We start from the raw sequence: 16,426 nt of genomic DNA on the forward strand, positions 1-16,426 counted from the left end.
TGCAGGTTCACCTTCATACTCCTCAGCCACACTCAGTAGGCACTCCACAGGCCCAGGCCAATACACTAATATGGACATCTACCAACCAACACCCCGTTGCCCACAGTCCATCCTGCCACCCTTGGCCTGGGCACCATTCATCACATCCACAGTACAACTGCATGCAGCTGATAGTTCTCATACCTCCGAACACAGATCCTGGTACTCCTTCCGTGGACACCTACATATTACCCATGATCTGTACACCTCCAAGTGACTCTTCTGTACCTGTCTGTAATTGCAGTATTGCAAGCCAACCCCCTTTCAGCATTTTGTAACCATCACTGGTGTGTATTGCCATCCATGTATGTAGTTGTTGGAATATTGTGACCTATGTGTGTCCTCAACCGGACTCAGATTCTAGTGTGTGGATGGCTGCAGTTTGTTCAACACACTGGCATTTTATACATGTCCCCACGCATATGTTTTTGACTCTGGGTACAAAACGTCTCCACCAATGTGTATAATGTTATTTAGATGTATTTTCTGATCTTGTGCGTGAAACGTGAGTAGGTGCTGTACAAAAAGGGGCGGAATCCACAGTTCGCAGCTGGAGATGTGATGCCTTACAGTTTGAATCAACAGAGTCCAGGCCACAGTGCTTGGCATCATTGGACACCATGTGGGAGAGTCAATAAGGTGATGATGTTGCACACAAAGGCAAAATGCCAAACCAGGTGACCTGGGAGTTGTGCATAGCCCAATGCCTCTCACCGTCTTAGCCGTGGACAACCCACCTTCCTTGTGGGACCCTCATGTGCAGGCCTTGACGATGCCTGGAATGCTCTGTCAGTCAATTCCTACTCCTCCTCCCTGTCTGTGGCTGGTGTTGGTCTTTGCCTTGATGTTTCAGGCCTGGTGACACAGGGAGGGTGCTGCATGTTGACAGCAATATGACGGAGTGATTGGCTTATTTCCCTATGCACCATCAAGAGCTCATCCAGTCTTGCCTCCATCCGCCCCTGGTGTCATTGTTGACTGGCATGTTGCTCGACCTGATGATTTTTAATTTCATTGAGGGCCTCCACTACCTGGCTGAACTCCCTGGTGTCCCACCGGAATGCCTCCATGACGTTTCATAGTTCAGACATACCGGGCCCTGCAGTTTGCTGGTCAGGTTCTCGCCTCCGCCTTGCACCACCCCCACCACCCCTGCCAAAACAAGCCTGGCCTACGCTTGTGGGCACATCGGATCGTCGGGACCCATGAGTGATGGTAGTGGTGGTGTTATCTGCCACCTCCTAGGTGCCCAGCGAACCTTGTCCCTCATTTTCAGACAGGCTCTGTTGTGGATTATGGGCAGGGCTCCGAGCTGTCTGCAGGGATGTGGTGGGAATTGGTATGGTGGTTGGCACAGATGTATCTGATCCAGCTGCTGCACGGGTTTGGGATCCAGAGGGGCCAGGTTGTTTGGGGGTGATCCACGGTGTGTTGAGAGGCTTTGCTGTTGGTGGGGTCAGGGTCCTGCTGAGCCTGGGACTGGGATCTATCTCCCCCCCCTGGTTGGGGGTAGTTTCCACACGTTGCCCTGAGGGTGTGAGAGACAGACACTGTTAATGCACTATCATGCAACATCCAATTTTGCTATCCATTGTCGTTAGCACTGTTCCACCTGCTTTGGATTGTTGTCATTGTTCACTTGTGTATGGGTATGTTGTGGAATCAGATTGAAATGTGCTCAGGGGTCATTGACATGTTCGGTACTGTTTACGATGACTGGCATAGCCATTGCTGTGGCTTGTGTCACCAGCACCACACAGATCCAGCTGTGCTCTGTGTGCCCCAATCTGCACAATGCAGTGTCAATCCTTATGCCTGGTTCAAGCATGCATAGGGTTTAAATGCAGCATGTTTCTGATAGAGACTGAGGGGAATTTTTCTGATTTCAGTCAGCAACTTTTGTGAGGTGTTGATGTGCCGTGACGGCCACCCACTGCCAACCCCTCTGGACCAGTACACCTACTTCTGGGACAGGGCTTTAGAACGTGGCACTTCTCTAAGATGCATCACCTTGTCAATGCCCAGGTCCATGGTGCTTCTTAAGTGCATCCCCAGCGTCCAAAAGCTGTGGCTACAGCATTGTGTGAGAGGCACAATGGACTTGTGATTCAGCACTGTGCATTTTTTGCTTGGATGCGTCATCAGATCAGTATTTGTTTTGTTGTGTTACATAACGATTGTGACAGTGGTGCACTCCATTGCCTGTCTCAAGAGGCTCTGTTTCAGTAAGGGGTGTGTGGGAGAGGCCATGCTAGTAGTTTGAGTGTGATTTGCAAGTGGACGTCCCTCGTGGTGTGTCTATCCCCCCATGAAGCATGCTGCCAAGACGGTGGTTGTGAGTTCCTGTGCAGGATATCTGACCTTGTCCTGTGTTAGTGTTTGTACTGGTCACAGGAGGACCTTGTGCTGCCTACACCAGGGCCCAGTGTCAGCTATCTTGTCAGTACTTTCACACCCCCTGTGCATTGGCATGGTGCATGGGTGTGTACCTGGGCCATATGGGATGTGTGCAGCCTCCTACCCTACACCTTGAACCCTCTCACCCTCCCCCTTCCAGCCATTCTGGCACTCCCCTTGCACCCACCCCGATATTGTTAGGCACTGCTGGGAGTCCTCTGCACCCACCCACATACCACCCCATACTGTTAGGTACTGCTGGTAGTCCTCTGCACCCACCCACATACCACCCCAATACTGTTAGGCACTGCTGGTAGTCCTCTGCACCAACTTACATACCACCCCTATACTGTTAGGCACTGCTGGTAGTCCTCTGCACCCACCCACATATCACCCCCATACTGTTAGGCACTGCTGGGAGTCATAGCCACCCACCCACATACCACCCCATTCTGTTAGGCACTGCTGGTAGTCCTCTGCACCCACCCACATACCACCCCCATACTGTTATGCACTGCTGGGAGTCATAGCCACCCACCCACATACCACCCCCATACTGTTAGGCACTGCTGGTAGTCCTCTGCACCCACCCACATACCACCCCCATACTGTTAGGCACTGCTGGGTGTCATAGCCACCCACCCACATACCACCCCCATACTGTTAGGCACTGCTGGTAGTCCCCCCATGTTACATGAGTTGTTTGTATACTCACCAGGCTCCACGGCTCCTTTGATTCCGTGAACTCCCACTGGTGGTAGCAGGGCCATGACTTTCTCCTCCCAGGGATGGTATTGTGCAGGTCTGCAGGGACCACCACCTCCAGTGTGGCATGCATGGGCGTAGTCATCATCCATCTTCCTCTTGACTATCCTCCGCAGATCGTACCACCTTTCCTGGCAATCCCTCTTGGTGCGCCTGATGGGTGCAACAGCATTGACCTTACCAACGATCTTATCCCTCAGGCGTGTTTTATCTGCAATGCTGGTCGGTCTGACCAATGCACCAAACAGCTGTGGCACAACTCTTATGACTTCATCTGTAAGGATCTCCAAATTCGGGTTAGTGAACTTTGGATTCTTTAGTGTGGTCATGGTGTGGGGTGTATGTGATTGAGGGGATGATGGTGTGTATGGATGAGGGTGTGTGGATCTGAATGAGAATGGGGTTGGTGTGGGTCTGAATGAGATAGGGTATATGTGTGAAGGTGTATGGGTGCAGTTGGTGGTGTCCTGTCAGTGTCTTTGCGCAAATAAGTATATTGCAATGGATGATGGGTTGTATGTGTGGGCCCTTTTATTGGTCCATTTATTGGTGTGGCTTATTTTGAATTTTTGGTAGGTGTGTTATAAGGGGTGGGTGTCACTTGGGCCCTCTGTTTGGCTGTTTGGAGTTGGCCAGGACATTGTTTTCCAATGGTGTGTACACAGGAGACATGTTTTTAGGTGTTGTGTGACTCGTTTGCACCCTCCTTGTGCTGGTTTTGGGGTTCGCGTGTGCTTTATTAGTTGTGGGTGTGCGGTTCGTATTTGTTGGTGCTGCTGGCTCATACGGGACGTTTTTGGGGTGTTCGAATACGCTTTATTGAGTGGTGTGCAGTTCGTATTTGTTGGTGCGGCTGACTGATAAGGGCCGTTTTCGGGGTGGGGGTTCGCGTACACTTTATTGAGTGGTGTGCGGTTTGTAGTTTTGTTGCGGATGACTGATACTGGCCCTTTTCAGGGTGGGGGTTTGCGTACGCTTTATTAAGTGGTGTGCGGTTCGTATTTGTTGGTGCCGCTGACTGATACCGTCCGTTTTCGGGAAGGGGGTTCGCGTATGCTTTATTGAGTGGTCTGCCGTTCGTTTTTGTTGGTGCGGCTGACTGATGCGGGCTGTTTTCGGGGTAGGGGTTCGGGTACGCTTTATTGAGTGGTGTGCGGTTCATATTTGTTAGTGTGGCTGACTGATAGGGGCAGTGTTCGGGGTAGGGGTTCGCGTACGCCTTATTGAGTGGTGTGCGGTTCGTATTTGTTGGTGCGGCTGACTGATACGGGCCGTTTTTGGGGTGGGGGTTCACGTACGCTTTATTGAGTGGTGTGCGGTTCGTATTTGTTGGTGCGGCTGGCTGATACGGACTGTTTTTGGGGTCGGGGTTCGGGTACACTTTATTGAGTAGTGTGCAGCTCGTATTTGTTGGTGCGGCTGGCTGATATGGGCAGTTTGGGTGTGGGGGTGTTCACGTATGCTTTATTGAGGGGTGTGCGGTTCGTATTTGTTGGTGCGGCTCACTCATACGCAATGTTTTCTGTACGAATCATGCTTCGGGCGCGACTATGTTTGCCCGTACAAATTGCGTACTCGGTCCCCGGTCTGGATCGTACTTGTTTGTCGTACGGCATGTATACAAATCGTACGGTTTGAGTTCCGACGCCATTTCGTATGGGTCTTCGATTGTGGTTCATACGGTTCGCTGAAATTCGGACGTATTTTCGGGATACGGATCGTACTACGCAGTTCGGACGGTCTTTTTTCATTCGTACGGAGACGGCTACCAATACGATTCGTACGACGTTTTTTTTTCCTGAATCGGAATCGACCCCCTTGTGTTAGATTTGCAATGCATTGAAAACTTTATAAATCCCACATTGACTGAAGCTGACACACATTGCACAGCCAAACCCTGCAGTTGCCAATTGAACCATGCTGCACTTAGTTCATGGGTGGCGAAATGAGGTGATACATGATGATGGGTGGCATACATATTTGCCTCACTAAACAAGGGAGTGGCCCCAAAAATACCCCCCAATTTCAACCATAGCTTTGTTTAAAATCCAAAATCCAAACAAGAAAGCAAAGTAAGTGAACATACCACTCGCCAGAAGAACGCCCATGTTTCTTCATCTAAATAATTATTAATACACCCTTTCATAGTTCTATACACACCATGTAACCTTTACTTTCTAAAATCGAGTCTTTCACAAACATTTCCAGTTTAAATGTCAATCCATTCAATGTAAACTCTTTCCATTATCCTTTCACCAACACACCCCTGTACCCGCCCATACATGCTTTCACGCATACACACATATACTCATATACTATTTCACCCATCCTTTCTTTTAAGCTTCTTTTCTTTCCCATTTCCATCAACCAATCATTTTCGAATTTGTTATATGAGCTTTTGTCTGCTGGGTTCCAGCTAGAAGAGGCCTAACTGTAGTGAGCATAATAGTAATTGTCAATAAGCAAGCAATGCGACTTACCACTGCCCAACCCTGCCACCACTGTGTCTCTCCCTCCAACTGCATCCATGCCTGGGGAAGAACTGGCCCCAGCACCAGTTTTCTGTCTGGCTAGGAAAAATACACCATGTTTTTTTAAATGCCCTTATTTTTTTGTTTTTAAAAAAGAAAACTGCAATACATCACAACAGTTCTGCTAGCCGTATGCTCTATCAAAAAAATCACTGTGGGCATTTTGTTAGTTGATAATGTTAGAGAAGCCAGGTATTCAAACCAACCAAAATTTCATAATAGAGGGGCAGAGCTGTAGCCTATGATGATGACTCTAAGTGAAGCACAATGAAGAGTTGCACTAATGTTAAATACATGGCATATGGTATTGGTTGGCAAATTCAATGGGACCTCTTACTTTCCTGCCATGCTGCACTGTAAAAGAAACTGTTGGTGTAGTGTATAAATTAATTCAAGCACAAAATTAGGGGGAAGAGCCACCATGACAATGTCCGCTCTCTTGTTATCTCTTAGAGCATGAGTGAGAAAAAGAAAGCCTTCTCAACAAACATGCATGGTGAATATTACTAGATTTCTTGGGCCTGCAATCTGTACAGTAGCCAGTAGAGTACCAAAAATCTGTTTTTAGTCTTACAGTACCACAAGATATTTAGGGGAGAGGGAAAGCTTACTAACAAAGCAGAAGAAAACTATAAACTAGTACAGACAGGAGAAAGTCAGCTACAAAAGTATGAAATATGGAAAAAATGATAATGCAGGGATAACTAGAATTAAACAAAAAATTTGATAGGAGATTTTAAAAAAAAGGAGACAGGATAATATTTTTTTTAATTAGTCTATTAGTCAACTAAGGTAAATGTAATAATAATGATAATAATAATATTAAAAATAATAGGACTGATTGGGATGAGCACAACCTTCAGTAGCAGACCCGCCTCTGAGCTATCCCTCTGCTTGCCCTTTGGTACCAATGTAGGAAATAAAGAAAAAAAGATTAGTGGTACATTTAATCTCCCCAAAAATATTTTGACAGGCAACTGCAGTAATGTTGCACTTTTCTGAATTAGACCACCTATACTATTAGTACCAACTATCAAGTTGGCCATACTAATCCTAATCCCTATTCTAAATTTCCTAAACTACTATTGAAACTAATTAATTGCAACAAATAATGCCTGATTCTCATCTCATTCTCATTTCTCAACCCACTCGATGGGCCAACACAGTTTCCATTTTTTCAATGCATAGATGCATACTGCACATCACTGTGTGATTGCTTGGGACTGTACAGCCTACATAATGAAAGTCACAGAAAATTCGAACCTTACTTATCTTACTATCTTTGTGGCAAGGGGAAAGAGGAGTCTGCAATGGCTTCTAAAATAATTAGCCAAATGTAGCGCAGACGAGTATGATTAGGTAGCGCTGAGAACCTGGCTAGCTCAAACTGAATCATATAATATTTTTAACGTAGACTTAACTTACCTCTTAGTGTGATCAGCATGCTTTTTGGAAAAAAATGTTTGTGTCATGGAACACAAACACAATTATATAATTACTCTCCGAGCCTCACAATTTCGACCCCTAGCAGGACAAACTGATCCTGCTCATGCTCGATGATATTGGCCCAGTGGTGCGACAGCTGCAGTTGGGGGCACTGGATGTGGGTGGCATGCGCACACACCAGCGCACCTTCTCCCTATGCTGACAATGCTTCCACAGTCCCTAACCATTGCCAGGACAGCTGCCTGCTTCTAGCTTGGAGGGGGGATGGCATTTCAAATAAAAAACAAGTGCTTCCACCTCTGACTCACTAAAAATGATGCAGGCTGCAACCCTTAGTGGCGTCACCTACTGCAAGCTGTGTGGTAAGCTCTGCCACTTGAGCCACCACTCCCTCGCTTTTCCTGCTCTGCCATGGCACTGAGTGGGGGTAAAATAGAAGAAACGGGAAAAGGAAGGAAGAAAGGAAGAAATAGGGAAGTAACAAAACAGAAAAACACGAAAAAACGTCTTAGGTAAGGGGAGGATTGAAAAGATTAAAGATGAATTAAAAAAGAGGTCCAGCACAATGCATTGAAAAGAAAACATTATGACCACGCCCATGCAAACCACGTGGTGTTGTTCACGTACAGGTCCCCTTGCGTGAAAGAGCTTTGCCATTTCCAGAACTTAAAAACATCACCCGAACTTGTGGGACTACAAGTTCCACATGCTCATGGCCACTTTGCAGAACTTCATATAGCGCACCACTGAGAGCTCTGTCCAGGCATAGGATGCTTAAACCTAATTGTAATTTACATATACTTCCAATACCTCCACCAAATGTATTATATAACAGCTAAGTTATACAAATATGGTTTGAACGCGGATGCTAACTGTGAAGGATGTCTGATTTCTTGCTCTTGGCATGGTCTCCTGTCTCCCATACTGCATGTTTGGATGCAGGTCACTGTTGCACTCGTTGCTGTGGTGCTTGAGCCTGTTGCGTGTCACCCACACATGTGCCTTCTTGGTCTGGTTAAGGATTTGCAGCTAGTGGTCCTTAGAGTCAATATTGCCGGTCAGGAAGTGAGTTGTGATATGCTTGGGGACACGTGCGATGCATAATAAGCGGCAATGGCTATCAGATATAGTTTACTCTAATCAACAATTAGCCCTTCATGCCAAGACGTTGCAGTTGCCCTGATGGCTCAAGGACATGTGGGGACCTAACTACCTATCTGCGGACCATTTCAAACCTGTGCTAAGGATGTAAAGCATGAATACTACTGTCTCCACTGGTGTTATGAACCCCATGGCACCCCAAAATAGGTCTAGGGAGGTATACAACCCTTTACCTACATTTGTCCTACTATTGTTCTACATAACGGGTCCAACGCTGACCTTTTACTTAGTTAAATGCTGAATAAAGTTAGTGTGGCTTTCTCTGAAATCTAGGCTAATTTATTATGCATGAGGATTCTCAGTATCACAGCAGGACTACCATCTTCTGCATGATAACTATGTATAAGGTACACCACTATCATCATCCATAGCCGACATGATCACAGTACGCATTTAGGTTGAAACCCTGAGATCACCTGTTTGGGTCTATTAGCACCACATCTTTTCTGGGCAAACAGACAAGAAAGACTTCCACATTGACACGGTGATGCGAGATGCTGAGGTGGCTGCACACAGACACTCCAACACGCAGTGGTCTGACATCCCTTGCGGGGTGTCCATCTCAAGACCAATACAGGGTCTTTCACTCTCCCACATCAGATAACGGTGTTGGATCTTTCTTAAGGGATACTTGGCTAACCACATACATACATTCTAGGTACACTTAGGTACATCCAGTTAGAGCTGGCATTGTAGGAATATGCATTATTACTGTCATGTATCTATATGCCTGCATAGGGAAACAACACTTACAACACAACTTTTACAATGTACTACCTTTACAACAAAACTTTTACAATGCAAAATCCATTACAACGCATGCCATTACAACGCAACCATTACAACGCATGTCACTACAACGCATACCACTACAACGCATACCACTACAACACAGTCATTACAACGCATAGCATTACACCGCATACCTACACTATCCAACACTTACCCTACTTTTGCACCCCCTGGAGTTAGAATAGTAATTTTTACCCCTACACTATCCAATACCTACCCTACTGTTGCACCCCCTGGAGTTAGAATAGCAATTTCTACCCCTACACTATCCAACACTTACCCTACTGTTGCACCCCCCTGGAGTTAGAATAGTATTTTTTACCCCTACACTATCCAATACTTACCATACATGCAATGTAATGGTATGCGCTGTAATGGTATGCGTTGTAAATGTAGAATGTGTTGTAGTGGAATGCGTTGTAAAGGTAGTTTCAAAGAATTCATTGTAATGGATGTTGCGGTGTAAAAAATGCATTGTAAATGTATGCGTTGTAAAAGTATGCGTTGTTACGACATACATCCGCCTGCATATATTCATTGTTTTAGCACTATGCTAGAATTCTACCTCTTCTCTGTTGGTGCATTCTAACCATATATATTGGTTTCTGTCTCATGGTTGTTGCAGCGTACACATTTTATATTTAACTGACACTTGTTCAATAAATGCTTTTTGAAAAAGTCCCCACCGTTTATTCTGTATATCTCTCCAAGACAAAGTAAGCACGAGTGACTGGGGTATAATTACTGTACTAGGGCTCCTAGTGGCACTGTGAGCTAGCTGGCCTACAGACTAACATATCATCTGGACACCAATCCCTTAGTTGATGTTGTCTAAATCTGCAGATACTATATAGATTTGCAGGAACTACACAACATGGCACAGCCAACGTTGGTTTGGTTCTTATTTAACTGTTAAATCTGAGTAGTTCAGTTGTGCTTTCTCAGAGAAGCCTACTCACACTTTTCCAGAGACTTCTGAAATGGGAAGTGAAAAATCTGCTGCAGCTGAGTGGGTATATTCTATGCATTGGCAGTAGGTTTTTTCAAGCTTATAGGATTATAGTTCCCTACAGTGTGCAAAAACCTTATCTCACTTTCTTTAAAAACTTTTTGATTATTTTTTCAATTTCTGTTGAAGATAACACTGTGGCAGTATTACATGCAAATGAAGTGGGGAATGGAGAGCTGAAAGGTGCTATAAACCTTTCAGAAAATGTTAGAAATGCACTAACTTTAAAATTGAACGGAATGAGTATGAAGCATAACCTGCTCTGAACTTAGGGATGAAATTAATAGGCAATTCTTCCCAGGTATCTACAATGATGTTCGCAAACATAAAAGGGAAGGCAGCAGCAGTGGCTTTACCCCAACACCTGAGGAAATGCACTCCTGCACAACAGGAGCGGGAATTACCAAAACTAATCGAAGATACATATGCTGAATTAGGTAGAGATAGTTTGGGAGCTAGACCTATGAAACCACAAGTAATGGATAATCCTGAAAAGGATAACACTAAGCAAACAACATATTCTTCTGAAGAGAAATAGTATAATAGAAGAAAAATAAGCAGAATGCATCACAATCATGGGGTGGGTCTCCCCAACAGGAGGCCTCTGACAGAAGGTATTACATTAGAAACCATGATAACATAAAAAACCTGACAGGTATCAGGATACTGATACAAGCTCCTCTCATTCCTTTTAGGTTTTGGGGAAAAACTCCAAGAGGGAAGGATGATCAGAACACAGATCAGAAGAGCGAGCAAGCAAAAAGACATACTTCACACTTGAGACTATAATATCAAAAAAGATGATAAGCCGAAACCTCAATTTAAAAAGAAGTAAATATCTAGCCTTAAAATAAAAAATACCCAGGCTGCTGAGCACTAAGCTTCTGAATGGCAAATGGGCTCTGACGATGCTGGGGAGCACAGTAGAATCAACAATAGCTCACCAGAACCTTTTGGAATTTCTGGTGACAGCGACATTGAAAGAACATATCACAGTGAAGATGCCTGAAGGGAAAGTGTCCCACCTCAGTTATATGAAAAATCACTCCATATGGAGGGGGACATACCTAGGAAAGTGATAGGTCTCTTTTGGGAGAACCTGTCCTTTAGATACAACTTCCTTTTAGCAGAAAAATATTGGACACCTGAGTGTATCATGGTCTGTTCAAAGGGAGAAACAGTAATTTTACAAGCCTTCTCTGATCTCGTTCCAGAATCACTAAAACAATCATGAATGCAGGAGTGGGCGGTAGCACTAGCTCCTGCACTAGCTCCTGCATTATACTGCGATCATGTAGGGTGGGATGCTAAGCCACCTCACAATGAAATCCCAGTAAAAATTACTCCTATACCACAGAGGCAGTATAGGAGACAAAGTAAGCACGAGTGACTGGGTTATAATTACTGTACTAGGGCTCCTAGTGGCACTGTGAGCTAGCTGGCCTACAGACTAACATATCATCTGGACACCAATCCCTTAGTTGATGTTGTCTAAATCTGCAGATACTATATAGATTTGCAGGAACTACACAACATGGCACAGCCAACGTTGGTTTGGTTCTTATTTAACTGTTATATCTGAGTAGTTCAGTTGTGCTTTCTCAGAGAAGCCTACTCACACTTTTCCAGAAACTTCTGAAGTGGGAAGTGAAAAAGCTGCTGCAGCTGAGTGGGTATATTCTATGCATTGGCAGTAGGCTTTTTCAAGCTTATAGGGTTATAGTTCCCTACAGTGTTCAAAAACCTTATCTCACTTTCTTTAAAACCTTTTTGATTATTTTTTCAATTTCTGTGGAAGATAACACTGTGGCAGTATTACATGCAAATGAAGTGGGGAATGGAGAGCTGAAAGGTGCTATAAACTTTTCAGAAAATGTTAGAAATGCACTAACTTTAAAATTTGCAGATTTTGGAGTCTCAGCATTCGGAGGGACTGTTACCTTTGTGATTGAGGCATATGAAGCATACAGAACTGAGCTGTTCATTTCATGGATTGAATTTATACTTGCAGATGCACACACCCATACATTTCAGTCTTACACTCCAGATGAAATACCAGAAGAATAAAATGCATACGAGGACATAGAGATCCTGTTAACATACCAGGAACATATAAACTGGTTTAAAGGCACCCTTCCGCATACAACAGAAAAAAATTGGGACTCGGTCTGCTCCGCAGAGACGGAGCTATATGGCCGGTTCTAGCTGCTACACACTGCATCCAGAAGTTGACACATTGCCGATAGAAAACTTACGTCCACTTCACAAAGAAATAATATGACTTTACAGAAATCTGACACAGTTCGTTATGAGAACACGCACACCTCAAACCACAAGGTTACTCCAGCAAGTAAACTACAAGGGACCGCAACTAAAATCACCCCACAAACAATGAACATAGATATGAGAAGAATGCCCACTAAACATGAGCAAATGTCATTGTGGATTGCACACAGATTAGCACAGTTAAACACAGTGTTTCCACGCGCAGGCCCACAAGAAAAACACAGAATACTTACAATCTGCTTGCTAATGGGAATAGCTCCCCTGATAGAGGATTGTACCACTTGGGGTACAGTCTTCACCGCCATCCATACCAGGACTCATGGCACCCCTTCAACACAGTAATATTAGAAGTATTAAGACAAAAACAGAATAAGTATGAAGCATAACCTGCTCTGAACTTAGGGATGAAATTAATAGGCAATTCTTCCCAGGTATCTACAATGATGTTCGCAAACATAAAAGGGGAGGCAGCAGCAGTGGCTATACCCCAACACCTGAGGGAATGCACTCCTGCACAACAGGAGCGGGAATTACCAAAACTAATCGAAGATACATATGCTGAATTAGGTAGAGATAGTTTGGGTGCTAGACCTATGAAACCACAAGTAATGGATAATCCTGAAAAGGATAACACTAAGCAAACACCATATTCTTCTGAAGAGAAATAGTATAATAGAAGAAAAATAAGCAGAATGCATCGCAATCATGGGGTGGGTCTCCCCAACAGGAGGCCTCTGACAGAAGGTATTACATTAGAACCCATGATAACATAAAAAAAACCTGACAGGTATCAGGATACTGATACAAGCTCCTCTCATTCCTTTTAGGTTTCGGGGGAAAACTCCAAGAGGGAAGGATGATCAGAACACAGATCAGAAGAGCGAGCAAAGCAAAAAGACATACTTCACACTTGAGACTATAATATCAAAAAAGATGATAAGCCAAAACCTCAATTTAAAAAGATGTAAGTATCTAGCCTTAAAATAAAAAATACCCAGGCTGCTGACCACTCAGCTTCTGAATGGCAAATGGGCTCTGACGATGCTGGGGAGCACAGTAGAATCAACAATAGCTCACCAGAACCTTTTGGAATTTCTGGTGACAGCGGCATTAAAAGAACATATCACAGTGAAGATACCTGAAGGGAAAGTGTCCCACCTCAGTTATATGAAAAATCACTCCATATGGAGGGGGACATACCTAAGAAAATGATAGGTCTCTTTTGGGAGAACCTGTCATTTAGATACAACATCCTTTTAGCAGAAAAATATTGGACACCTGAGTGTATCATGGTCTGACCAAAGGGAGAAACAGTAATTTTACAAGCCTTCTCTGACCTCGATCTAGGATCACAAAAACAATCATGAATGCAGGAGTGGGCGTTAGCACTAGCTCCTGCATTATACTGCGATCATGTAGGGTGGGATGCTAAGCCACCTCACCATGAAATCCCAGTAAAAATTACTCCTATACCACAGAGGCAGTACCCAATCAAACATGGTGTGAAAAAACAAGTCAGAGAGACCTTAGATAAACTTAAATTCCAAGGTGTAATAGAGAATTTCACCCCTTTCATGAATAATCCTGTGTTTCCTGTAATGAAACCCAAAAAATCATATTGCTCAGTTTTATACTACAGGCATGTGAACACTTGAACAAAAACATTTGCAGTACAAAATGCACACAGTGTTGCATAATTGAATAACAGTGTGTGGAAAAAATACAAAACAACACTAGATATCTCAAATGGATTTTGTTTGCCAAAATATAGCACCTGAGAGCAGATAGGTATCAGCATATTCGGCCCTCGGCTCTCAGCATCAATTTTGTAGACTGCCCCAAGGGTATAAGTATAGCCCCTGGTTGTTCTCAGCACGAGTATCAGATTTACTCCAAAAGTATGATAAGGGGGTGTTATCCTATGCAGATGATATTTATCTGATGGACAATCAACTATTGGATCATTTGGCAAGGGTGAAGAACATAATTTTGTGGTGGCCTCGGAGGGCTACAAATGTAACTTTACAAAATTGAAAGTTGCCAACCTCAATGTCCAATTTTTGGGATATAAACTCTCAAGTGAAAGAAAAAGCCTTGCAGCTAATTTTTTTGAAAAGCGTGCGCTTCCCCAGCCTCCAAAGACTCTGAAAAACAATTCATTTTAGGATTCTAAAATTTTGACAGAACATACATTTTTTTGCATTACTCATAAAAGTAAAACCTTTCTATGATTTTATTATACCTGATTTCTCAGTTCAACATTGGACACAGGAACACTGTGTTCTCTGCAAGCTGTTATGATAGCATCCAAACCCTTACACACATGTGAAAACTAAGGGTATGATTCCCAAAAGTCTGAGTTTAGACCTAAATTCTAATTTCACTACTACTAAAGTTAGACTTTAGGTTTAAGTTTGGACTAAAAGTCCAACTTTGACCAAATGTCTAACTTTAGTAGTAATAAAATTAGGCATTTGGTCTAAGTAGGACTTTTGGACTAAACTGAGACCAAAAGTCTAACTTTACTAGCACTAAAGTAATCCTTTAGGTCTAAGCTTAGACTTCAGGTCTAAACATAGACTTTTGGTCTAAGTGTACCCTTGTGAATCAGGCACAATGAAATTTATCATCTGAATAATCTGAATAAAACAGGGTACACTTACCTCCCCTGCAATGAAGCAGAATCTGAACCAATTGCAAACAAATCACATTTGTATACAAACTCTGAAATGCGTTTAGCATCAACAGAAAAGAATCTGACAACAGTACAGACTGCTGTAGTGAAAGAAAGAGCAATGGCTTAAGGGAAGCAAATAATTGTTGTGACTCGGGTAGCAACCTTAGATGCTGTTACAAAAGCAAGCGTTCCCAAAGGCTAAAGCACTGCATCTGAGATAGATACAATGGGTTATTCCCTCACTGCAACAGATGTAGACTACAAATTTGATTCTATGTTAAAAACTCAAGCATTTTTGCAATACGAACAAGAATAAATAAATAATGCCTCTAGGTTCAGCTCAGCCAGCCACAGGAAGTAAACAGCAATACAGCGCAGCTCGTGCAATTGTATAGGGATGTCTGTGGGATGGTAAGTTTTGTCCTAGCAATACGTAGGCACAGTCTCTCGGAGATTGCAGGGCTCAACTGGCAGAACTAAAAGACCTGAACTGACACTAACAAACACAGTTTGAGAAGTCCCCACATTAATTGTGTGTGATTAATTTTATTGTGTCCCATCATTCAATGAATATCTTCACAATTAGGACCAGAATGTATTCAAAGATTTAAACAGTTACACAATAAAGCATAAATTACTTTGGGAACTAGTGGCAGAGCTCAAAAAAGGCTTGCCACAGGCTCACATGATACATACGCTGAGTCATCAGTGTGTTGACATGCATGTTGTTGGGAATTCATTGGTTTTACAATTAAGTACTCATATGAGTTAGATTCCCAAAATATACTGCATGCTCAATTTCCAGGAGTGGGGGATAGAGTAATACCAAACATGGATCGCAGTTAGGTTTAATACTAGCTGCACATGAGGGTCTGGGCTCAGCACACACAGGTATCACTACAACAATTTTTTGCTGAAACATTATTGGTGGCCAGGTCTTATGAAGCAGACCAATGGCTTTGTGTTTCAATCCGACATCTGTTAGAGGATGAAGAGTTCCACTGTAGTACGCCCAACACTGACTGAGCATAAAACTCTGCTTCCCTCATGGAGTTTGCGGAGATTTGGTAACTCCGAGTTCCATGTAGAATACATAGTTACCCAAAAACTCCTCACTCTGCAACGAAGGGGAGATGTTCCCTGTTTGTGTACCCCGAATGTCTTTTAGCGCGCACAGGAGTGACTCACAAGGTGCCTTCGATCGCCGACGAGATTTCTCGAGCCATTTGCGAGTGGCAAGAGAGTTGCTAGGCAGCGCATGTTCCAGTGAGAATTTGCGAACACGTCATTCAGGCACGCCATCGGACCTCCGGCTGAAGTTTT

Source organism: Lissotriton vulgaris, chromosome 2_1 (genome assembly GCF_964263255.1).
Source record: "Lissotriton vulgaris chromosome 2_1, aLisVul1.2, whole genome shotgun sequence".
NCBI lineage: Eukaryota > Metazoa > Chordata > Amphibia > Caudata > Salamandridae > Lissotriton > Lissotriton vulgaris.